This window comes from Aegilops tauschii, chromosome 1 (assembly GCF_002575655.3).
Source record: "Aegilops tauschii subsp. strangulata cultivar AL8/78 chromosome 1, Aet v6.0, whole genome shotgun sequence".
Lineage (NCBI taxonomy): Eukaryota > Viridiplantae > Streptophyta > Magnoliopsida > Poales > Poaceae > Aegilops > Aegilops tauschii.
This window is the reverse complement of record NC_053035.3, coordinates 395,484,521-395,511,663: the sequence shown is the minus strand read 5'-3', so window position 1 is coordinate 395,511,663 and position 27,143 is coordinate 395,484,521. Positions and strand designations below refer to the sequence as shown.

Sequence of the window (27,143 nt, the reverse complement as noted above, 5' to 3'; positions counted from 1 at the left end):
AAAACGCGCTATAGCTAACACGCTACTGATATAGAAAGCAGTTATTTCTTTTGTTTATCCTTACATTTTTTTTCATTTCTCAGTTTCCTACTTCTTTCATTTTCATTTACTTTTCTTTGTTTCATTTTTCTTTTCTTTCTTAGCAGTAGCGCCCTACGCAGGAAACGCGCTGCAACAATGACCATAGTGGTAGCGCGCTTTGCGCGGAACCGCTATTACTATTCCTAGCCTACCGCCAACACGGTGGGATTTATAGTGGTAGCGCTTTTTGCTGCGCACGCGCTGCTACTATAGTTGTAGCTATAGCGCGCTTTTCTGAAACGCGCTACTACAAAGTAGCAGTAGCGCCCTATTTTAACCCGCTACTGCTATGCCTCTGTGTATAGGCTTTTGCCTAGTAGTGTGTCGTCAAACTTGGCCTGGTCGATTGTAGTCCCCTTGGCTGCGCCCAGCGTGATCATCAGGAAGTAAACGAACAGCAAAAATCGTCCGCTTCGCTTGACGAGATGGTGCGTGCTCTGCGGCCGTCTTCGGCGGTGCCCACCCTGCTCCGCCTCCTCTCCTCCCACCCCTCCCTCTCCGTCGCAAGCCGCGCTGCTCAAGTCCTCCTAAATATTCAGTCTACTAAGATGAAAGAACACTACATCTAAAAAATATCTTAGAACAGAAGGTACCTTATAATCAAGTACGTCCTTCGTTAGTAGCTTCATCCCAAGGGCCTGCATGGAAACAAACAATAAATCATCATGTATGAGAATGAGACTGCTCCCCTAGAGATACAAAAAAATATTTAGCATCTCCAACTTTTGGAATAACCCAGCCTTAGAAAAGCAAAAAATACTTTCTCATAGAACTTGATAGAACGCTCAAGATCACCAACACGAAGCATGACTTGACAAAGAGGTTCATGTATCTCAGCCCTCTGGATACGGGCAAACCTGTAGCCATCAGGTCCTGTGCAAAGGCAATAATAGTGAATATATCCTCCCTTGACATGACCAGGTACACGAGTGATATTGCCACCCTTGGATTTAACATGCACAGCCAACTTGTACACCTGCATTTGCATCCATGATCTAAATAATAAAAATTTGCATCTATCATATCATAGAATATAATTTCACAGCATCGACATAGGCTATTGCAAATTGATAATACTGCATCCTCATTAGCGATTCCGAAATGCCCAAAGCGCTCTCCAGTGTCATACTTGTCAACACCATAGTCTGTTGAGCAAGGGTAAATTTTTAGCACAGTAGAAGTTACCGAAAATTGAAATGCTTTACCAGGAAAAGAGTTGGTCAGTTTATATGAAGAGATAAATGTATTTTCCTTATTGGTTTGATGCATATTGTACAACTGCAAACACTAGTAGAGTGCCCGTGCGTTGCCACGGGCTCTTGAAATAGTTTACCAGAGTTACATGTTAAAATCCACACATACAAACAATATAACACAAACTGAAGTCCATTATTGCAATGTAACAAGCTGAGTGATGTTACAACTTAACATCTATTACAAAAATACTAATATCTAGATGATGCGGTTAAGAAATTCTTTCACAATATCAGGAAAGTTTCCTCTAGCTTCATTCCCGCGATGTTTTAGCAAGTATAATAAAAAATGCTTCCTCAATTCATACCCATCCTGCAGAAAAAATAAATGTACTTAGTATGAAAAATTCACGGAGAAGGTCTTAAAACATGCAACCCGCAATACTCACCGCGCAAACCGGCTTGACCAATTCTTTACCGTTCCACCAGAGCATAAAATGAAAAACAAAATAGCCAGACACATTCCTGGAAAACTTTCAATTAATATTATAAATAATATAATGATAACAAAAGTAAATATTCTTGTTATGAATTCATTACCCGTCTATACTCGTTGGAACACCGGCCGGAAATAAACGATGCCATTTAGATATATCAAAATTCCACCCAGACAGCTTTATTTCGAGTGCTTCTTTGAAATCCCTTGAAAAACTTTTTAATTTCAGTGAATGCCTCAAGTTTTTATCCTCTGACGATTGTGATGATTGAATAGGATCCATAATATATAGACGACGTGCCTCTTTGTCGATGATGTACAGGATGTATCGGCCGATGGATGCATAGGGAAGATAAATCTACAAGTGGAGCTATTAGAAACAAAAACAAACCATGATAACAATGGTCAAAATATTTTATTTACCTTATTGCAAGATGAGATGTCGGTCTCCATCCCAGGCCAGCTATCAAATAATGTTGCCAACGTTTGGATAGTTTCCTTCTCACAAAATTTCTGACCTCGTGTTGACTCTAGCAGCATGGACTAAGTAAAAGAAAAAGAATATTGTTTCAACATGTTGATACTAATGGCACCTAGAATGAAGAGTTACGGTAACTTACACAAAATCGTAGATCCATGTAGTGTATAGGAGGGTCTGTGAACAATACTCCCTCGTCACATGCCAGCATAAGCACGGCGGTGTTGAAGCAATCATTGTCCATGGGCTGCTCCATGTTAAGTATGCACTGAAGTTTCTTAAGACTTAAGCTCATTGGATCGGGTGTGGAGCTCCGGACCCATACCTTCCTGTAATTTGGATGGTAAGAAGAACAATAATATACATCCGCACATTAAATATTGATACATGATACTTACTCCAAACATCCAGCATCATTGATCGACATGATGTAGTTGCAGAGGCCGGCAAGTATTTCACGTTGGTCCGTGGGAATGATAGTGATTGGGGCGGGACGTTTCTCTTCGACCACGTCAGATGGATTATCCAGGATCTCAAGATCAGAATTAGCTAAAGTTTCTTCGTTGAGAGGTTGATGGTACATGGGACATCCTTTTAACTTATTAAGCTCTGAATCGAGCAAAATAATTGCTAATTTTTGTCGAAAATGTTTCATATCCTCCTACAAAAAAATATGAAAACAATTTATAAGATATTCTGATAAAACATTATGAGATAATGTATAAAACTGAAATACCTGCGTAAACTGGTCTGACAGTCCATGCGGTGTCCAGTATTCCATATAGTTTAGCATAAACAATCCACATGATACGCTATAATATTATAAAATAATGCTTCAGAATATCACACAGATGAATCTAAAAACAAACCATTGTAACAAGTGCTTACCCATCGGTTTGTATTGCCTCCTGAATTTGCTCTACAACCGTCCATTTTGTAACATTGAGATCAGGCCACTTATGAGCTTTGATAAACTCCGGACTATGCTCTACAAGTTTCAGCCATTTCTCGAGCCCTAGCAACTATTTTATATATGAGAAATGTTAAGGATGAAGTCAAACAAAATAAATGCTAAGATGAGAAAAGAAATAGATATTTACCGTAGTAGCAAGGTCATTGCGTTTGACATTCTCACCAAGTGAGTCCAATACTTGGATCTCTCGTTTTTTGGCGTTGGCAACTGCTAGATACCAATGGTAGCCCGGCATGTTAATCGGAATGAATAACTGGTGTAAATAAGATACAAGTCACAGTCACAATTAGATATAGTTATTAATAAAACATTAAACATATGAACTAAATAAAAACAATCCATAATTATATGCATGGATTACGAGACAAAAACTAACCATATCTTGTTGTAGATAACTATTAACATGACGCACGATGCGACGATATTTTGATGGGTCTATGTCTCTTTCCCCGTCTTCTTTTATCTGGCCCGATACAAATATGCTAATAATGTGTACCTTTTCACCCGCCCTGTCTTGTAGATGGTCGTGAGCAAGCATGCAATATATGTAAGCATTTATCACCTGTAATGGGCATTTAGATTATATTTATATTTTATGATATTATATATTGTTCGTATTATTAATTTCAAAGTTTGTGCAATTGGTCTTACACCGTCATGTAAGAACATATCATCTTTAATAAGGCATTCCAAATCGTCGGTTGATAACAAGGCATCTCCAATGTCTATGAACTGGGTATTCTTCGGGGCAGACTTGATTGATTCGATGACTGTAATATCCCTAGCGGTACAAACATAGTCTGTCGAATTCTAAAAAATACGAGCCAACTTAACAATCAAAATGAGCAAGATTAGTTCAATACAAAAGGCAATATCACAAAAAAAAGATTGATAATAATATTAAAAAAATACCTTGTGGGATAACATGTAAATTAGCATCTTTTTTGGTTTGTTATGAGATATAACTTCTTCGACATTATTATGTTGTGAATTTTCGTCCCCTTTCAGCGACATTGCATCTGAACCCTCAATGGATTCTTTTCGTGCATCTCCAAAGTCCATATCCATGTCTCCTATATTCTGAAAAAACCAAAAATATAAAAATAGACCTTTCATATTATCATCTATAATATACATAGAGAGGAAGGTTAGCTATATGCACCTCTTCTCGTGGTGTTTCAGTGTGGTCTGTCATCGTTACATCAGTGCGTATGTTGGAACCCATCACTTTATAGCTATGCTGAAATATAAATAGTATTTTTTGTTGCATCATATAATGTGAAACTAACACAACTATTTTCTCTGTGATAAAAAATTCTTTTGATTATAATGCTGAAGGCAGGGGCGACTGGGCCGGCCCATTTGGAGGTAACGAGCTCCAGCCGCGTAGTGATAGGCCCGAAACTAACCACATGTCTTAAAGAAACCTAGTGATAGGCTTGCGGAGCGACCTATTAAGTATCGAACTTATTTTGAAATTTTTTAAAAAATACACACTAAACATTTTGTAATATACGTTGAACATTTTCTTGACATACAATGAACTTTTTTCATTATAGAATGAACTTTTTTTAATATACATGATTTTTTAAAAACATACGAATATATCATCTGAACAAATTTTGAATACCCATTGAACATTATGTAATATAAGTTGAACAATTTTGTAATACACATTGAACATTTGTGTAATATACACTTAACAAATTTCAAAACAATGTATTCATTGAACAATTTCTAATAAATGTTTAACAGTTTTGTAATGGATGTTGAACTTTTGTAAAAAACCATGAACATTTCCTTAATATACCGATGAACACTTGTGTAACATGCAATGAACTTTGTATATTATAATAAAAAGGAAACGATATAAATAAAGAATAAAACAGTATAGGAAAAGAAATATAAACAGAAACAAAAAAAGATAAGAAAGAGAAAAAGGAAAATAAAAGAAATAGAAAGCAGAAGAAACAGGGAGGCAGCAGCGAAACAAGTATGGGCCGGCCCAAACAGGGCTGTTGCGAGGCGGCCCGGCACGACGGCCCACCTGGCACGCATGCCTCTCGGGCGGCAAAGCACTGGAGCGACGCGGCAAGCCCTTTCCCCTCCCCCCGCCGCATTCTACCTACCCCCTCGCCCCTTTCCCCTTATCCACATCACTCTCTCCTCTCCTCTCAACTCACTCGCTCAAACCATCTCGCCCTTTCCCCTTCCCCTGCCGCATCGCCGACCGCGTCGATGACCAGGCAGCCGCACTCTTTCGCCCACCGACCACCGCATCGATCTCCTGCATTGACGGACCTTGGTGCTGCGTGCTGTGTGCTGCGCGACCGAGCGGGACGGACGGGGCGAGCTTCCTGGAGCACCTGCGAGTGGTCGATCCGGTCCCGTTCCGGTCGGATCCGCGGCGGCACTCCTCTCCGGCAATGTCTCAGGTGGATCCGAAGCAAGGCGTCCCGATCTGCAACGCCACAGCTCTGGTACGCCACTCCCCATACCTGACAACTCCATTAAACGCACGCTGCTCCGATCCGCCCCCTCCTGGTCTTCTTTGAATCTTTGCTTTCCTGATCTCGTTCCTCTTGTCTTTCTGTGCCGCGGCGCCGTCACCAAACCACACATGCACGGCGAGGACGACGACTGCTTCCCGACGCCGCATCTGACGCATCCATGAGAGGCGCCTGATGATGTAGGAGGCAAGTGAACAGAGGCACTTGGTGGGACAGAAGTTGGGCTCAGGTGGCGGTCGGAGAGATGCTGTGGAGGAGTTGGCCGGCGACCCCTTTCCTTCTAGCTTCAACGAGTCCGTGCATGCGTGACCTGTGCCGCCGGAGAAAGCGAAGCAGTAGCGTGAGTCCTCCCTTTGCCCTTCTCTTTCTGTCTTATAAGTACTATTGCTCTATCAAGGTTTGCGTGCTAGGTTTTCATCTTGGTTTAGAAATTGGACAGATTATTTGATTAGCAGATCGTTAGCGTAGATTAGACATCCAGACGATCAAAGAAGTAGGTGCTTAATGGATGGGTGGATGCTGGCTTTAAATCGGCTCTCACCTGATCACTGGATTTGATGTGATCTGGATTTGAGGAACTTGGCTCCCTTTTACATTCTGAAGATATATGCGTCTTGTTTTCGATGTCATCTCGAATCGAGGAACTTGGCTCCCTGTACAGATCATTTTGCTAATGGGTACCTCAACGAGAGTACAATGCACATGGTACACCAATGATAACGTCCCATACTGCTATTCAGTATTTATTTGTCATCTCAGTGCTAAATGGAATTTTTCTTTTAATTTATGTATCTATATTGTTGCCCCTAGCAACGCACGGGCATTTAGCTAGTGAACTTCCTAAATCAATTCGTACACGCGGCTTTGCCCTTTGGAAACTTGTTTAGTAGTACAAGACGATAAGAGGCCGAGGGCATCAGTCACCCTCCATCTGAAATTTTTGTGACTAAAGTAACAGGCATTTCTTACTGAATATAGTTTTTGAGAATGATTTGAGTCTTGTTGGTAGGCATTAAGTGTTTGCTGTTTTATCTTGAACATCTTTCTTTCAGAATGATTTGAGTCTTGTTGGTAGGCATTGTTCAATAGTCAACATAATTATGCTTACACAGATCCTGAGAAGCAGGATGCTATAAATGTGTAAGTTAATTTATGTCTGCAAAAATATCACTCTGACAAAACCTTAGGAGTAGAGAGACATTGGTCTAATATAGTTATGGCTTCAGTACAAACAAATATGGCTTCAGCAGCCCTCTCTTATTTGAAAAGAATAAAGCTTCAGCAGTCATAGGTCCAGAGGTTTGCGAAACCTCAGTTCTCATGTTCATACTGATACCAACTTGAAGCATCACTAAATAAACCTGTTTGTCATTGCTGATATACTTGGAATCATTATTGTCTTGTTAACCTGTATGTTATTGCTGATATGCTTGGAATCAGTATTTTCTTGTTAACCTGTATGTTATTGCTGATACTTGGAATCAGTATTGTCTTGTTAACCTGTATGTTATTGCTGATATGCACGCAATTGAGCTGGACCCTAGTGATGCGATGCTGTACGCAAACAGGAGCCTTTGCTACCTGCAAATGACTGAAGCAGATAAGGCTTTGCGTGATGCTAACACCTGCATAAAACTGCGTCGTGAATGGTTAAAAGGTTACTACAGGAAAGGATCTGCTCTCATGTCGCTCAAGGTGAGAATCCTAGCTAGTTTTCCTGACTTGCACTTGTGTGTGTGTATGTCACCACCTCCACTCGTATAATCTGCCTAGCTGTCCATCTTTGGAGTACAAAGAAGCATGTGATGCGTTCGAAGCCGGACTGAAACTGGACCCTGGAAACACCGAGTTGGAGAAAGTATTCCAGTAAGCTCCTAAATTATGTTTCAGCCTTTTCTAATAAGAAGGAAACTCCAACTCCTCCGTTGTTTCTTGAATTGAGATGCTTGTGTTTGTGAGGGTAAATTATGTTTCAGCCTTTTCTAATAAGCCTTTTCTAATAATATTCCAGGTATGATCAGCTTCTATGCCTAGATTGAAGGGCTGAAAACAGTTTTGTTTTGTTTCCTGGTTGCAGGGAGGCAGTTGAGGCGATGAAAAGGATGACTTGGCCAGAAAAAGAGAAAATGCTTCAAGCCATCCAGCTAGAGAAAACAGACACTGAGAATGTACTGTTGCCCACCACAATAAACCACTGACAGCATGATATTAAGTTTTTCAGAAGTGTTTGTTTATTTGTTTGTTTTCTCCCATGTTCAGAATTGCATGCATGCTTTTATTGCTATAAAATGTGCTTTAGAAAATCATGTGTTCATAATTGCATGCATAATTTTGTAGGGGAACATACAGAAAATGCAAGATAAAACATACTTTTGATTGTATACCTCAACCTAACATGATCCTAATATAACAACTATTACACTTTTAGAGAAGATAAAGATCCAGAATTGTTCGTACCTAGAGGAACTCGCCTTCTTGATGCTGTTGTGATTTTCCTCCAGGTCTGCTGTTGTGATGGCCGAAGGAAGAGCAAGGAGGGGGAGGAGGGATGGTAGAGGAGGTTAACATCTATAGGTAGGCCATGCGGAGAATAACTGGGTAGCAGATCATGGCTGATTATAGTCGTACCATTTATACCATTGTTTTCTACCATATATACCATTGTTGATGGTGCAGATATATTTCCTTTTTCCATCAAATGCACACCTGTTAATAAATTAGAAAAGATGTAAAAATCAGAACTTACTAAAGAATTAAATTATTGTATTTGTTATTTATCCCAGTATCAGATAATATATTCCCAATTCCATTATTTCAGCCCACTTATTTTGTGAATACAACAGAAAAGGAAATAAAAGAAACTTCCTTTTCCTACTCCCCGTGGTCGTCTGTATGTACAAGCATTATCTCTTTATTAGGAAAATCATATCTCTAGACAAATGAAATATTTAATTTACTAACTCATATTAATGTATACACCGAAGGATTGCAACGGAGTACGTCTGCTAAAAAATCAGAGAAGATGTAAAAGATCCAAACTTGCTTAAAACAATTTTTTTTCTTTACTATTTCTTTAAGTTACTGAATAGTTTTTATGAGGTATAAAATTTTCGCATATAAAAATACAATAGTTACAATATGCGATTTGTCTATTAAAATATACGGTGAAATTATAATAAATTTTTTGTTCACTTATTTTCTCACTGAAAAATAATGCTTTGGCCTTTTATGTCACTTGTTTGGTTGACTGTATATTAACTCATTGTAGTTATCTTTTGATGTGTTGATTGGCAGCTTTTATTATGAAGCTAAGCTTCTAGACACACATCTGATCTGGTAGTTATTTGTATGAGTTGACAAGACATTCGACATGAAGCTATTAGAATACACATCGTTCGACTGGTATGGCATATTTTCTTCTGTCTTGAACTCGTCATGCTCCTGGTAACATGGGATTTCCTTGCTACTAATGTATCGTATTGCATATGTCTGTTTTCAGTGTAAATGTGTTCTTAAATGAACCAAACCTTTGTGAATGTACAATCAGGGGGAGCCTTGATGCCTTCTCATGTAAGAGTAAGATCCACAAAATTTTGATAACTTGAGTCCATTACATCATGACAATAGGGTGAAGCTCCACTTTAATTTGCAGGCAAAGCATGCAGGAAATGATTGTTGGCTTTCAATAAGCTTTGAATATGAGGTACATACTTTCCATAAGCCTATGATTTACAACAACTGCTTTTCTTTTAGCGCTGATGTTGATAAGTAGGCATTGACGTGTTAGTTATATATAGTTCGTATTGCCAAATATGTAGTTCATGAACTGTTCTCATTGACGTGATATTTCGAGTTCTAGTTGACATATCTTGGATACAGTTATACGAAACGAGGAATTATAGGGTGCGTCGCAAAACAAATGTTTAATATATCCAAAACAACAAAACAACAAAAAGTAACATGCAACAAACCTGCTCCTGACCGCACGGGTATTAAAGTACAAAATATACATAGAAGCCAAAATATATAGATATAACCAAAACAAGCAGACAACGTTGAAGCGAATACGAAGCTAGAGGGTGCCATCAAACCGTTTATTCCCTACATATATATAATCCAATACATTATTCATATTGCCAAAAGGATAATTCTCAATTTGATCCCTAACAAATTTCTATTAGCTTATTATATTTGCGACATTTGAATATGCATCAGTCCATAGTCATTCGTCCAAAAACCTCAAGGACGCAGTAATTTCAGCTGGGATGTTTCCAGCTGCTTCATTGCCTTTGATCATCAGCATCTGGACCAGCAAGTGCTTTCTGAGCTGTATTGAATCCTGAAAAACATAAATAAAAATTTAATAAATCGCTGAAAAATGAATTGCACAACAGACCTACGTGATAGGAAGAACATAAATTTATAATTACAAAGCTATGGAAGACAGAAACTTGTTATATATGCACGTACCGAAGTCCTGGACATGTTATGCCCGAGAGTATCATCTTGGTGAGCCATCTCCTGTAGGACTTTGAATCCAGAGTCCAGGCTGTGACCAAAAAAATCCATATGTTAGAACCTATATCAGTGTGGCTATAATATGCATGACCAATTTAAACTGTTACCGCGGGGCTGTAATATAGGTATGATCTTGTGGCCAATCCACGAGTTGGGGATTCAAACCAGGCCTCCCCTGTTGCAATACACTGCCAAATTCTTGCAAAACTATCAGGGCTTCCTTCATAAGTTCCTTGTCATGAAAGTCCTCTGAGCCTAGGAATGACTCATTGGAATGATCAATCAGGAGAGTCCTCCTATTTTCAATATTAACTGCAAGGAGGCCGTAGGAGGAATCCACCAAATACAACGGCAATAGGTACTGCAATAGGTATACAAAGTTAATGGTGAACAGGTAGTATACACACCTATTTTTTAGAATGAAAATCCTTACAATGGACGAGGTCATGAGCACGTTGTATTTCGGCAAAGGCCGTACAATAACAGTGTTAATCAACAAGTTGGTGCGTTCAGCTTGGCCTAAGCCAGTCTGACTCAGCCCCCATGCTAGGCGATGGAATTGCAAATCAAACATATGCGTGGAGCCAACAAAGTCTGTTCCTGCGTTCCTCTGTATCGCGTCGCTAGTAAGCTTACGCACTGCAAGATCGAAGCACCTCGGATTGACCCATGTATCAGCTCGCATGGTGTCTTGGATAGTCCGTAGACTTAACTCGATCAAGAATGGACGAGGGCTCCTTATCCATATTGTGCTGCAAACAAACCGGCATGATAGCAAAGCTGTTAGAAAAATAAGGGTATCAAAAAAATGTAGTACTTCAATGTGTGGGCAAACAATAGTACATTTTTTCAAAAATTTAGTAAGGTCTGAAATGTATGTATCTTCTAATTGGAGTTGTACTATCATTTGAGGAGAGAAGTACTATTTCTTAAGATAACCAAATCTATTATGACATGTTAGGTTGTAATGTATTTCTGTAGTATTACAGTTATGAAAAAATCTGTAGATGGTACATGTATCATGCACCAGGACCCGTTGCAATATACTACCGTTCAAAGAAAATTTGTAGTTTAAAATAACGTGTTGTGGATGGTACTATCATGGCATAATGTAAAAGGATAATATTAGCGCATGGCCAGTTTTTTGCAACCACTGCGTTTGATCTTAAGAACATTATGGACCTAGAAAGGATAGCATGATCCTAACCAGTACATGCATGCAACAACTTATGAACGTGACCAACTAATCGCCATGGTTAGGTGAAAGAACAGATTTTTACTCGGGTTTAAAATAAGAAGCCGATAATGCAAACTATAATGATAGTGATCTGCAGCTAACAAGTGCAAATAAAGTATAGATGGAGTTTAGGTCTGCCAGAACAAACTCTAATTCCTCCTCGTCTGAGGAAACCATGACGTAGTTGTAGATGTACTCGACTGCGTCGTCCACTCCATCAAAAATCGGCATTGCAGCCATTACCGCGGGCAGAAAGTCGTCTTAGCACCAGGATGAGCGAGCGAGGGGGCATTGGACAATGGTGGACTCACAACCGGACCATATATATGAGTGTCGGAGGGGAATTGTCCGGCACCAGGTCGGTGAGGCATTAGCATGCTGTATGGATTGGAAGGTGCCCCTTATCCTTCCATCTTTGCATGTTTCCATTACAAAACCTTGCTAATAAACGGACAAGCAATTATTTTTATTCCTTACTGCATTGGGCAAATAAATAAACGCCGGAACATATATCTATTATATACGTCTCCCTTTCCCGACCGAAACAAGCAGGATTTAACTTTCCTTCTAAGGGAAAATTAATGGCCAAACTGGGAAACCCAATGAACGTATGGTAGGCCACACCGGGAGATTGGATACTATAACGTATTGGAAGGAAAGTTGTGATTCGGCGTGATCAACCCAGTAGTACTATACAAGGAAAAACACCGAACATGCCATTATATAAACACCGGATATGATCACCTGCCGTAATAAATACTAAGTCTGCCGATAATATATTATTTCTTTCAGGATATTATATGGGGATTTTGGCTTCTTTTATTATGGATATATATACTAATACTAATAAGTCTGAAGATATTAAAATTAAGTTATTTCCTTTTCCGATTTTGTTATGTTTTAAACATGCAGAAGATAAATAGTAGGACAAAAACTTAATATTCATCCTTTTAACAGTTTATTGCTAATGGCATCGACTTTGGCAGGCCCGTGTGTTGCTACTTCGCATTCAAAAGTACTGTATAAAGTTATGACTAATGGATCATTTTGTGCAATATGGATGTTATTTCTCTTGCCTTTTACACAATATCACTATAGCTTTCCGGCACACACACCGAGTATTTATACAATGTCAAAACCTCGAAAAGCAGTTGTATTAGTAATGCCAATTTAGTTGGCACTGCAATATACCTGAGTACTGATTCTCTCTGGGCATGTTTTTCTTTGTTTCTTAGGGCTACTCGTTGTCACCTCATTCATCTACGCTTGGTGGTTTAGTGTCGTCTTTTGTTAAACTCTTAATATTCCAGGTATGTATGTACATCGGTTGGGCTGGACACACTTGCATTCATGACAAGCAGTGAAAAACCTTGAAATTACAGTAAGAAAACCTTGCAAGTATAGTACCTCATGTCATCTATGGATTATAGAGACACAGCTGAACCAACATACACACTTTCTCTTCTACAGATGAAGACACACTGAACCAACATACACACTGCCCTATCCATAGTGTGAAAAAAGAAGTTCAACATCTCTCTCAAGCAAAAAAGCATTCTTCTCCATCATTGTTAATTTGCATTCTGAAAAAGGGATCAAATAAGAAATTAGAATCAATTCTTAATTTCCATCATTCTAATCTGCAAGAGAAATTCAGACTGCTCATTGAAAGCTGGATCTAGGAAAGCAAAGGCTCTTCCCTTCCAACAAACGATTTAAGAAAACCAATGCTTTCGAATGGTTACAGGGAAGCAAACTGCAACAAGGAAGAATAATGTAAAGAAAATGTATATAGAAGAAATGAGATATAAAAAAGAAATATTCTAGTAAGAATGCACTGTGATTACCCATGGAAATTACACTATGACAGCACTATAAATTATAGAGAAATTGCACTGTAATTACAATAACATAGTAGTGGGATTTACATTGTACTTACCCTGCAAATTACACTGCAATTACAAGTACACTGTAAGAACACTATGATTACTATGTAATTTCAGAGGAAATTACACTATAACTAACGAGATTACAATCTTGGAACTGCTGTAAACTTAGATGCAACACTACAGAAAACATAGAAAAAAGGTTATAAAATTGATACAAATACTACCCAACGAAGACAAACCACAAAAAGAAAAAGGTTCTAGAATGCTTGGAGACCCAACATAGGGCAACCCCTCCCCCCCAAAAAAAAACACAGAAGTCACAGAAAAATTTGAACTGTGGTTAACTTTGGAAATTACACTGAAATTACACTACGTGTGTTGGTCTTATAATTCAGACAAATAATAATCTGATAGTTCCGACCTATCAGAATAATACAGGGATAATAAGGATGCCAATAATTTTACATTCAAGCATCCTATCAAAATACCAAAATAATAACAACGGATATGATCACTTGCCGTAATACAAGAGTTTCATTGCATGTTCCAGATATTTATCAGGCCAATCATTATATCTGAATCACATATTACACATGAAATACTACGCTGTGTGACATGTACATTCCCAAAAACATTGCGATAGTAGAAAACCTATAACAACGATGATGGTGCCAATGTGACGGATGATTATTGAAATGCATTTAGTAGCTCAACTAAATGGAGTATACCTCCAACTATCAAAATAACAAATAAAAAGTTATATGTAAAAAACGAATTACAGCAAATCTTGACCATCGCAAGAGTAAATGCTCTGTCATTACAAAACCTGCCGGTCTATCAAGACCGGAATTCAGCCTGTAAGGACTTCCTTGTAGACGATGTTCTTCATCGACGTCAGTAAGGACACAGTCGGTCTTTTTCGCTTCTTTGGATTGTCCTTTTGCTTGTTGGCCTTCTCCTTCGGCTTCTCCTTCTGAATGAGTATCTTTATATTTCTTTTTGCGATGGCTCGAGACAGAGCAACATAGAGCTGACCATGAGAGAACACGGGATTGGGTAGGTACACACCAACAATCGGGATGGTCTGCCCTTGAGCCTTGTTAATGGTCATAGCAAAGCTAAGCCTTATAGGAAATTGCTTCCTTTTAAACTTGAACGGAAACATGTCGTTTCAGATGGGCAGAGAGGTATTCGAGGAAGGAAGACCCTCCTGCCAGCGTGTTGTCCAATCACGATTTCTGCATCAATGGTGTTCCTCTCAAAACCTCTAACAACAAGCCTAGTGCCGTTACACAGTCCATTAGCTGGATCAATGTTCCTTAGAAGTATGACAGGGCAGTTCAGCTTTAGCTTGAGTGCATGCGGAGGAAGACCGTTAGGAGTCAATCCATTCAGAAACTCCTGAGCGTAGTAGCCATATGGGTCGTCCTCCGCACTGTCAAAGCTATGGTAGATTACTTCATCTCCATGAAAACGCTCTATCATGCGGATGTTTATCTTGTCGACATTGTCGTTTGTCGTGGAAAGGATTGCGCGAGATGTCATGTAATTCGAATCAGACATGTTGTCATCTAGACTCGGAAACACGTGGTCAATAAGCTTCTCCAGGTCGTCAACCTCGCCTGTAGACGGCAGACAGATGTCTTCAGGGAGTAGTATGTTGCCTTGATCGTCGACATCCTCAGTGCCATTGCCGACCCTTAGCAAGTAATCTGCAAACCACGTGTCATTATGAGCCCTCATGTTGGTGATGAGCCGAAGCTGCCGCATACCCTTCCATAGATGAGAATTTCGGAGGGTTGCATCAATTATCTGGCCCCGCGACCCCCTTCTGACGACCGGAAGCACCTGCCTAAAGTCCCCACCAAAAACAACAGTCTTTCCTCCAAAGGGTCGGTCGCGTATTCCCATAATGTCGCGCATGCTATTGTCCAATGCCTCGACCGCTTGTCGCTTCGTCATGCCGGCCTCGTCCCATATTATCAATGAGGCCATCCTTAGCAGCTTCGCGGTCCCACTCTGCTTGGTGAAGCTGCACGAGGCTCCATCATCGCAACTCAATGGGATCTTGAACCTCGAGTGGGCAATCCTGCCGCCAGGCATGATAGAAGCGGTGACGCCCGACGTCGCGGTAGCGATACCAATCTTGCCATCGCTCCTCACCTTGGCAAGCATCGCCCTGTATAGGAAGGTCTTTCCTATACCTCCAGGGCCATCAACAAAGAATACATCCCCATCACCGCGTTCAACAGCCGCTAGTATCTCGTCGTATGCGGCCCTCTGCTCCAAGTTCAGGGAAGATGCCAATTTAGTGTCATCCATGTCAAACTCAACGGTTGATTCCTCGATGACCTCTCTTGCCTCGCCCTCGGTTGGGTCAAACGCATCATCGATGCTTGGCAGAGCAAAATCAACAATGTCTTTACCCATGGACTGCAACATACCCCTAATGTCAAGCAACACCATCTGCTCCACCTCGTTCGGGGACGTGCGTGTTCGACGATAGTCATCTGACATAGGCTCGAGGTGCCTATCCCATAAACCGCGCACGTCGCCTGGCTCGCAGTGCACCAAGATGGTTGCGAAGAGCCTCCTAAGAGAACATGGCATCGCCCACTGCTCAGCCTCAGTAAGACAGTCGTCGAGCGTGTTGTCTGCCTCGATGAGTCCCAACCTTTCAGCAGCATCTCTAAAGCTCCCACATAGCACGCCGTCCACGGTGAGCAAGTCGTCGAAGGATGTTTTGCCCGTAACATGGTTTAGCAACACACGCAGGTAGTATCGCTCCCCCTCGGCAGGATTGGCAGACACGATGCGACCTATTTGAAAACGCTCGACCCTAGGCTTCCAAAACTTCTTTTTCTTCTGCCACGTGAAGCTTCCGGGAAAATCCTTGTACAATATATGCCTAGCCCAAGGGTGTTCCTGGTTAGCCTTGAAATACTCTGTTAACATGGATTTTGAAGCATTTTCGGAGGCGACAACATTTTTCAAGTCAGCCTGCGCATTGAATGCAACCCTGTGCATATTTGGGAGATGAAGAGGCAACTGCAAGACAGGCGGGTAATTGGCGCAAAGTGGGAAGCCAAATATCCTCCACATAGCCTCCGGAGGGGTGACCCACCTTGCGTCAACGTATCTCTTGATCTCATCGATGTTACCATCGGCATCGGGCTGGTCGATGCTGAAAGAAGCCTTATCATGGCCCTTGTAAATGTACTTGTAAAGATATTTGACGGCCTTTATGCTAGAGCAGACCTCAACGTTGATGTGGCAATTGAACATCCGCAGAAGGTAAGGGTTATAAGGCACAACCCATCTGTTGTCCAACATTTTCCCTCGGACCTTAGCACAGCTTCCATCGTCTCTACGCCGATAAACTGGGTATGAGTCCTTGCCTTGTGCTGTGTTCTCATTGAACGGGCGCGGGTATTTGCACTTGCATTCGTTATCTTGCATGCAAACATTCTTCGGGTTGAGAGCACGCAGGGTCCGTGCATCATATGTTTTACCACCAATGCATGCAATTCCGGATACTTCTGCTTGTTTGGGAGCTCTGCAGAAATTAGTCGGTCATACTGCTCCGGGACGACAAGCTTATATGTTGAATCCATGATCAACAGAAAATGTGCATGGGGGAGGCCCCTCTTCTGGAACTCGACTACGTAAACGTAAGCGACCACAACACCCAGGATATGCTTCTTGAACAACATGTATTTCATAGCCTCTAGTTTGCCGTAGAACACGCGAGCCACAATATCAGGTCGGTCTTGCGCCGTCTGACCAGGAAGCAACTCATTTGTTATCTCTTCCCATTTAGGGTTGCAAATCATGGTCAAGAAGATGTCAGGCTTCCCGTATGTATGGACAATTGCCATGGCATCCATATGCCTCTTCTTCATGTCGCGGTCGCGACCAGGGTATGTTCCAGGGAGAACTATTCGGGTGCCAACAGCGCTTGCTCTCGTCTCCCCCGATGTGATCGCATCAACAACTCCTTTATACAAGTCGGCACGAATCTGCGTCTGGTTCTTCCTATACCACCTCAACCGACAACTCTCAATCTTGATGTACATGTCGACCGCCCATTGCTGCAGCAGGCGTGCTCCACAGAGTATGGGATTGAAGATCGCAGGCCGTGTTTGCAGCATGTAACAGTAGTAGTCTCTAACGGAGACGCATAACCTGCTATTCCCCTCTGCACATGATTGAGTACCACGAAAATGAGGATACTTTTCAGAAATAATATATTATTTGTAACCAAATCGGACACAAACGACATACCTGCATCATCCTCATCATCATGGCCCAGTTGAGGATGTTGTACAACCTCCCATGGAACATTACGTTTAGGTAGCTTTGGGTGCCAACCTAGCTCCCCCCTTGGATAGAATAGGGGATAAGACAACGGATCATATGCTCCGGAGGTCACACGTATACTGTGCCTTTCGTTGTTGTTACCACAAAGCGTTATCCTCCTGTCAAACCTTTTGGCTAGGTCACTGCCCTCAACCCAAATTGCAGCAACCTCAGTTGACAGCGGTCTATTATATCTTCTTTGGTCAAGCCTCTTATCGGTGTTTAGGTCTATCCTATAATCATCGAGGTTGTCCTTGTGTGCACCCAAACTCCTAAATTGCTGGGAGTATGGGTTTTCTTTGAGTATGTCTACTAACATCTTCACGACATCTTGGTCTAATTGATTGGTCGCCGCCTTACGATGATTAAGGTTTGGGTCGTCATCATAGAAGTACAACTGCAGATGTTCAGGACGGGAGCTAGGCCCGAACGAATGCACATTGTGGTAGATGGTGCCGTGTGCCCGGAATGTGTACACCCCAGACTTCATGTTTGTGTAGTTTTCATCAAGGCTGACGCCAAGGGTTGTGAAGGCAAAATGCCCGTTGAAGAACCGTATGTTCTCCCGAAAATGTCTAGAATCTGCCTCCATGCTGGACCATAGCCTCATCAACTCTGGGACTGGTTCCGGTTGCTTAAGTTCGATCTGGCCATTGCGACAGCAGAATCCGTCAGTCTCAGACTCAAATTTTCTGGCCTTGCAGTGTTCACAGTTTGCGGCGAGTTTCAGGATGTGAGTGTTGTCTGGAATATTTGAGTAGACAAAGTCAAATGGATCAATCTCGCTAGGATTACCACCAGTCATGGTTGCTTCGCTCTCATCATCCATGCTGTCATTATCGGATCCTATGGGGATTTGTCGAAACATCACGTTCAAAATAAAAACTGCACATAATTCTAACTACAATAAAGCCACACGACGTGCTAGTTCAGAGTTGACCATACCTTGGTTGCGAAACATGTAGTACTCCTCGTCCATCAAATTGGGACCTGTCGGCTCATCGCCCATGATGTCGCTTAGGAATACACCGATGTCATCTGCATTGTCGTCGTGGCGAATGTGCCAGTAGACTTCATCATGTTACAAGAGGGTTGCTTATCATTACCATAAGAAAAGTGACAATAGTACTTTCATACCATCGGTACGGACAGTGTAATTCGGCATGTTCGTCGGAGGGTCGCCATCAGATGAATCATCTCCTCTGGCCCGAGAGACGGGTGATGTGCGGCAGGTGAATGCCGGACATTGAGAGGTTGAGTTTCCCAGGTCTGGACGGGGGATAGCGATGGATTCTTGCACGGGGTGTTTTTCCTTCTGGCATAATTTGCCTTCCTTTGAGCACTTGTCTCCCCCCTTTCAATTACTGACATGCTTTTCCGGCGTTCCGTCCGCTTATCTCGTACTTTTTCATTCTGTTTTTGTCTCACATCAACCGTTACCTCCTCCATTTTCTTCTGATAAGAAGCTCGGCTACGTTCGTTTATCTGCTCCCTTTGCTCGTTTGTTAAATTACATTTCCGCTCATTATCACGTTTCCTCCTAGCAAGATCATTATCATGATTGACACCAGACATGTCAAATGTTGAAGGGGTAAATGTTGCTTCCTCCTGCAATATTTCTGTATAGCTCAAGCTATTAGGGGGGGCTTGCTATTAACACTATTTGATATTAAGACGTATGGAGGCAGTGTCATCATACATATTCTAATTTAACGTAAATACAAACAATGTGCATTAAGATGTACCATTAAACTGTACGCTTCGAGCATGATGGTCGCTAAAAAGTATTTTGGTATGAGCAACAACAAGTCAGTAACACACATGGTGAAACTCAAGGTAATATTTTACCTGATGATGAAAGTGGATGTTTGTTTCCCTCTTCGAGAAGTTTATCCTTGTTCCTCCGATAAGAAGCTCTCCGCATGGCATTTCTACGATCTCTCTTCATTTCTTCATCCGTTTTTGGATTTGTTTCTTAGGCGTCATTCAAGATGACGTCTGCTGTCATTCAGGACATTCACAAAATTTAAAATATAATGTATCCACGGGCCCTTAATTGATCATGAAGTCCCAACAATATGATTACCTTCTAGGTCATTGCCATTAATGAGACCAGATGTGACCGTAGTTGTAGCAGGAAACGTTGACCCATTATGCGAGAATGATGGATAGTTGGAGATAGATGGGTTGTCTTGTTAACAGAGGTTGTCAATACACATCGCCAAGTCACTGGTTAAGACAAGAGTAGTGGTACTGATCATAATTAATATAACTTTTAGAGCTCACCTGATACATTAATGGCATTAGCATTTTCATCCTGGAATTGCCGATCTTTTTTCATTCGATATGTAGCTCTCCGCATGGCGTTTCTACGGTCTCTCTTGAGTTCTTCCTCCGTTTTTGGATTTGTTTCTTGGGTGTCATTCAAGATTAAATCTGAAGTCAATCAGGACACTCACACTTTTTAGATAACAAAAACATAACCAACTCAGCAACTGACACTTTAGTACCCACAATTTGTTCACCTTGTAGATCTATGTCATTAATGAGTCCAGATGTGACAGTAGCTGTTGCAGGAAATGTTGAACCATCATGTGACACTGATGTATACCAAAATAAGCTTGTTGGGTTGAATACTTACGCAAAGTAATCAATACATATTGCAATCTCAAAGGTTTTGACATTAACCGTGGTAATGACTATAATTAATAAAACTTTTAAAGCTTACCTGATAAATTAAGGGTCTGTGCATTTTCATCCTGGAGTCGCAGATCTTTTTTCCGCCGATTAGTACTTCTCCTTAGGGCGTTTCTACGGTCTCTTTTGCGATCTTCTTCTGTTTTTTGCGCATTTCTTTGTTGGCGTTAAAGTCATTTACTGGTGACATTCATGCCATTCTCTCAAAAACCATAGGCAACAACATAAATTGATATGAAATGAAATTGGATTAGGTCCAATGATATTACCTTGTATATCATTCGCAGAAATCATACCAGAAGTGTCCGTACCACTACAAGGATATCCCGCATCATTATGCGAGATTGATGTATAGTCCGAGCTACCTGGGTTATCTGATGGGAATGATTGGATCGTATAAACTTAAATGACAGAACCAGATGTGTTTGAATCAATTACGGGACGAATATCGTATTGTATGGGAATGTTTAGCTGTAGCCGTACAAACATATGAATGTACGGATGTAAGATAAAATAGACTTACTTGAAATACGAAGGGGACATACATCATCTCGTGTCTGTTTGTTTAGCTGCCCAAGCTTATGATCCAAGCCGCTTTTGTTGAATTGTCCCATCAGTTCATCTCCTATTGTATTCCGGCATAAATGCATAGAAGCTGATCTAGTACACTTATGTAATACGCACATATAACGCACAACATTGCGTAAGTACCAACAATATACCTGGAATTACATATGAAGGTTGTTTCACGTTGGTGATATCACATAGAGAACGGCGATGAACATTATGCCCATCTTCTTCATGTTTTTTTAAACAATCTGACTTGTTTGTGCGATAAGATGCCCGCCTCCACGCGTTGATAAGATCCCTATGGTCTATCATACGTACCACATATATGAGAGTTTAAGGAGCAATATATAGTTACGTTACTATAACGAACTCATCGCATACCGTGCCCTTTCAAATAATAATCTATGTAATCCTAAGAGTAGTCAGAAAAATCACGCCAAACTACTTACCAGTCTTTGGAAGGGAAGGCTGATTATCCTTTTGTAACCTGACCATATCCTCATCTTTTTTCTTCCGATAAGCTGCGCGCTTCTGTGCATTGAACTGTTCCCTAGCTTGATCTGCGGATATAGTCCGTTCAAAAAATCCAGATCCCGTTGCCTTATGCTCGCAAGTTGTGTCCTCTGCAATGTGAATAAAAGGATAAAACAATAATCCCGTACAGGTCATCTCGTAAATCTGGAAATGGGTAGGCATGCTTGGAGACTACCTTCATTTTCATCCTGTAGGTTAGTCGTATTATCCTTATTGTTTTCAAAAGACTCAAGCATCCTGAATTTCAAAGGTTCTTGCCCTACAAATTAGAAATCAACTCAAATTGCGTTAGGTTGTGCATGATGGATTACACACATAAATATTATTACTCATGTCACATGAAATAGTCTGAGTCAGTACCATTTCCATGTTGCGCTACAGGTGTGCCAAAATTCAGTGTTATAATACTCATTGCGGACAACGAAGAATCATGAGCATCATCAATACGTAGCAATTTAGAACCATCTGTAGAGTTGTAATGTTGATGAATACAAGACAAATGAATCAATGGAGGCATAGGATTTAGGCAACATTCCAAGAAGTACTCACACAGTCTCATACCTAGTTCTGTTGTGTTAGTATCGTCAACATTATCAGCTACGGGTATGATGCCTGCATTGTATTCTTCAACAGTTCCAACATTCGTAAGGACTGCAACACAAAATGCCGATAGTCGATGCATGTAAGAATATTGTGTTAGGCAACACATATAAGTAATCTGCACACTGAACTATACCTGGTTCTGTCGCGTAAATTTCGTCAAAATGTTCAGATACGGGTATGGTGTTTGCGTTGTACTCATCATCAATTACCCCTTTCTTAAGGACTGCAACACATTTCGCTGTCAGAAAAGCAAGCATCGCATGTGATCGAATTTACGTTGGACTGCATCATACCTGTAGTTACGTCATCATCTCTTTGATGTTCACCTGCCGTACTTTTTGAATTCCCCATACTCACCTAAGGTACCAAAAAGATCCCTTTAATGAACAATCATTGCTTGATGGGAAGAATATTTGAATTAACTGATGTTTAGCCAAGACAACTAAAACTGATGATCCACTACAATTTGTTTTCTGTACTAATTTTAATGAGTGAGTCTGTCTTAGCAAGAACACTTATCTACTCATGCTGGACATCTAAGGGACACTCGCAGCAAACCAGTGATGCTCACTAAATGCAAATATTCAGCAGCAACAGAAAGGGTTTGCTCTGGATCTTCAATCTGACAGTCTTGCAATGATTATTCATGACACAAAGAAGATAAGTGTTATTGCCTAAGCTGATTGAAACCCTTTATTTTTTGATGTACATGATCAATATGATAATCTGACAGGCTTTTGAAAAATAATGATAATTACTGCTATCAAGTGATCCTCACTAAATGCCATTGATACAAGGCATCTTTTTTGCATTTGACTTGTAGTGTTACCACATTTTATCAATGAACAAAGAATCGTCATTAATGATCCAGTTCCATGTGTCAGGATGTTACTATATTGCCTTCCATTTTGTAATATGTTATGTTAGCAATTTCTCAGGGCGCGAAGAGTTTCCCCCTGGAACCCCATGACCTGATTCTCAGTTTCGTAATGTAGCCTATTTTTTGGCTGTTGATCACTCCTTTGTTTCTTTGTACATGTTCTGATTGATGGGATTTAGTAATTTTGGGGTGTTGAGATGGAACAATCCAACACTGTCATATTGTTGGGCCGTTGAGCTGGGATTTAGTCATAAATCTGTGAAGCTGAAGGCTAAGAAGTTACAGAATGAGTTTGCCTCGTTTTTCACTCTATATATTGATTTTTTTAAGTACAATCATTCTGTATTTTCCATCGTCAAAACAGGCTGCACTATTCATAAATTTTATGACCAATGTAGGTGTATGGTGCAATGTAATGTGATGTACAACTTTTGGGGGGAGGGATTGCATAGGACTGGCGTGTTTGTATTAGGATTGCATAGGATATGGTGTTGGTGGAAGCAGTGGTAAGTGTGTTTAGTATGTGTTCTTCTGTATGCTAATTCTTCTGGTTGGTTATTGGTTTTGTTACGCCAGGGCTGATGTAGTGGTATTCATGGTCTTATTCCAAAGGGATAGATTGTGAAATTTCAGCCTCTTTTGCAGGAGAGGCCATCACGAACCTATAATTGTTCTTGCTATGGGTTGTACTTTTAAGAAGCAGAACTGTAAGTGCTATTATGAGTTGAGTTTTCCTTAGATTTTTATACCACTAAAGGGTTTACTATCTGCTAAGCATTATGTATGCATGGGGATTTGTTTTCCTGTTGTTTTGTAGCAATGCTCACGCTTACTGGGAATTGTGGCTCTAAGATATGTCTGAACCTTGCTAATCCTGACGTATATGTTTCTGTGTGTCCGTAGATTTACATTAGCTGATTACTTCTGCTTTATGAAATTAAATCTTGCTATTCGTTATAGGATTACTGATATGGCTCATTATATTGAGCTAATTGCTGAAAGAGCTTGCCGCCTTGGCACTATATATCCATCCTGTTGCTAATACGCAGTAAGATATTTATCATATTTTTTTGTTGCCTCATGAAAAAAATGAACCTAATGTTCTTCCCTGATATACTATTAGTCACGGCTATTGTTATTTGGAGTATAGATTGAAATGCTTCAGATATTGTGCCTTATGAAAGAACACACTTATGTTATGAAATATAGATTGAAATGCTTCAGATATTGTGCCTTATGAAAGAACACACTTATGTTATCAAATCAAACTTTCCAGTTTCTAAAAAGACTAAGTGTCGGTTCTCTGCTAATAATTTTGTTTATAAATAAATTATATTAGACTTGCAGGTTGATTTGAACAATGTATAAGGTCGCCACTACTGGCCGAGTTGGATACCCAATAGTAAACCCTTTGTTCCTTGTTCTTGTTGTACAGATGACAGTTCATGGATTTCTGATATGATTGCTTCAGTGATGATTTCTGATAGCCTTTCTGATATATAAATACTTTACTCTACAGCAGTATGAAGGGGTGAGCTAATTCTATTGTCACTGTGTTTCACACTTTTCTGTCATAGTTTGCGTCTAATTTCCCTACAGATTTCAGGGCTAGAAAATATGTTGAAGATAGATACAGAGAAAGGCGATTAGGGGAGTGGATTCCGATAATGAAGCTTCTTGGTAATGGAGATGGTTCTCTTATATTTGGTAGGAGTCAGAAAAAATCCAACATGGAAAAACACCAAATCCAACATGATGATCTAAACGAGTATTCCTGGTCTGTCTACAACCTTATTTTATGGTCACATACTAACACACCGTTTCAAATTTTCTCTAATAGATCCTACTCTGTTTTAGGACTTCTAATTGTTTCTCACTGCCATGACCAATGCGGGATGATGCTGGCTTCTTCATATATGTGCAAGATATGTCATGTTTAGCGTCATTGGATTTCTGCAAAAAAGGTTTTGTCCTGATTACTACTCCGATTTTATTTCTGCAGGCACTGTGAAATGATCGAATGCCGCTAATCATTTTGGAGGTTTGTTGTAGGGTGCTCTACCAGGCATTTTGATCAGATCTGCTTGCTCTTTCTCTGCCTGCCATTTTAGCCATCAGTTGAGAATTATATTCAGGTTAGCAAACAAGTTTATTGATACTTATAAGGCGAACATACAAAGAAACAAAATCTTGATGACTTGTGAGCTGATATACATTTAACATGACCTGACTCACACCCCTAGGATAAAATCGAACTTGTACATAGATTTTGCTTCAACTGGAAAAGTCTACTGCCTCATTCCAGATTCAATTAGAATATGACTAAGTGTGCCTAATTTTTCACCGTTTCAAATTTTCTCTAATAGATCCTACTCTGTTTTAGGACTTCTAATTGTTTCTCACTGCCATGACCAATGCGGGATGATGCTGGCTTCTTCATATATGTGCAAGATATGTCATGTTTAGCATCACTGGATTTCTGCAAAAAAGGTTTTGTCCTGATTACTACTCCGATTTTATTTCTGCAGGCACTGTGAAATGATCGAATGCCGCTAATCATTTTGGAGGTTTGTTGTAGGGTGCTCTACCAGGCATTTTGATCAGATCTGCTTGCTCTTTCTCTGCCTGCCATTTTAGCCATCAGTTGAGAATTATATTCAGGTTAGCAAACAAGTTTCTTGATACTTATAAGGCGAACATACAAAGAAACAAAATCTTGATGACTTGTGAGCTGATATACATTTAACATGACCTGACTCACACCCCTAGGATAAAATCGAACTTGTACATAGATTTTGCTTCAACTGGAAAAGTCTACTGTCTCATTCCAGATTCAATTAGAATATGACTAAGTGTGCCTAATTTTTCACTGGAACAGGATACTGAACTCTCACTCATGACGTATGTGGGATGGCCATTGTGAAAGCACTACCAACTTGCAATGTGATGTGTGTATTAGATGTGATGGGAGTATGAGATGCGATGGGTGTATGAGATGTGATGGCTGTATGATATACCTATATTTCGTCGGCGTCTCCTCGAAAACGATCAGCGCCGGATCCTGTACGTGTTTGGCGGCCGTGGATCAATGCATCGGTAAACTGAACGTCTCCCTGCGCCGGATCGCGGACGTTTTCGGCGGCGGCGGCGTGCGCGTGATACCTATATGAAATGCATCGGCGAGTTGTGATGGTTGTATGAGATGTGATGGGTATAGGTAAAGCGGACGTCATACCTGATGGATCTGCGCCGGATCGCGGACGTTTTCGGCGGCGGCGGATCGCGGACGTTTTCGGCGGCGGCGGATCGCGTGGCCAGATGGGGAACGGCTCGGCGCATTCGTTGTGCGACTGGGGCGGCGGCGAACGGATGAAGGGCGGCGGCGGTCTCCGATCCAGTGCAGGGAGACTGGCGTGCGAGTCGTCCTACGTTTTCGCTCGAGGGCATGTGACGAGGCGGGGCTTTTTTTCGCTGCTCTCGAGGGCATGTGACGAGGCGGGGTTTTTTTCACTAGTTAACCGTAGTAGGTTTTTTTTCGTCGCAGGAGGTGGGGCGCGACCTGAAGAGCGATGGGGCTGGCGGAGGGTTTGGTACGTGTTTTTTTTCAGTTTTTACCGGTCAGCGTTACGCGGCAGGAGGTGGGAGGAGGTACCAAAAAAAACCGGGTTAGGTGGGACGAAAATTAACCTGGAACGAAGACTACCAACTGCTCCATTAGGAGTAGAGATAAGTGGCATGCATATTGGAGAAACTGTGCCACAAAACTTTTGGCAGCTTAGTGAACATACTATATGTCAATTCATGTGCGAAGTTGGTGTCCTTCCAAAGCCAAGGAAGGCGTTGGTGTACTTCTCATCAGGAACATCTCTTTTCCTCAGCAGTTTCATCCCAAAGCATTCTGTGTATTACCTCCCACAATGACAAAGATCACATCAAAGCCATGATATTACTTGCAGATGTTGCAAATGTCACTTAGAATATAGTAACATGATTGATTATGCGGTCCAGATCCCCGACACGGCAAACCGCGTGGAGCATCCTCTTGCTGTCCTGTTTATGCCACTCAAGCTCATGCCACTGAAGCACAGCCTCAGCTGCCTTCGTGGCTTCACTACCAGTTGCCAT

General features: G+C 40.9%; 2 long non-coding RNA genes and 1 pseudogene across 2 annotated transcripts; 2 read left to right on the top strand and 1 right to left on the bottom strand.

Annotated features, from left to right (window-relative positions):
- Nucleotides 1-608: 608 nt before the first annotated feature.
- LOC120972729 (lactoylglutathione lyase-like) lies at nt 609-27,143 on the bottom strand (annotated as a pseudogene).
- LOC123493797 (uncharacterized) lies at nt 8,903-9,686 on the top strand. Its single transcript, XR_006663037.2, has 2 exons — nt 8,903-9,133; nt 9,231-9,686. It is a non-coding gene; the product is annotated as an uncharacterized lncRNA (long non-coding RNA).
- Nucleotides 24,427-26,094, top strand: LOC123493794 (uncharacterized). Its single transcript, XR_012201493.1, has 5 exons — nt 24,427-24,982; nt 25,071-25,153; nt 25,402-25,508; nt 25,597-25,679; nt 25,897-26,094. It is a non-coding gene; the product is annotated as an uncharacterized lncRNA (long non-coding RNA).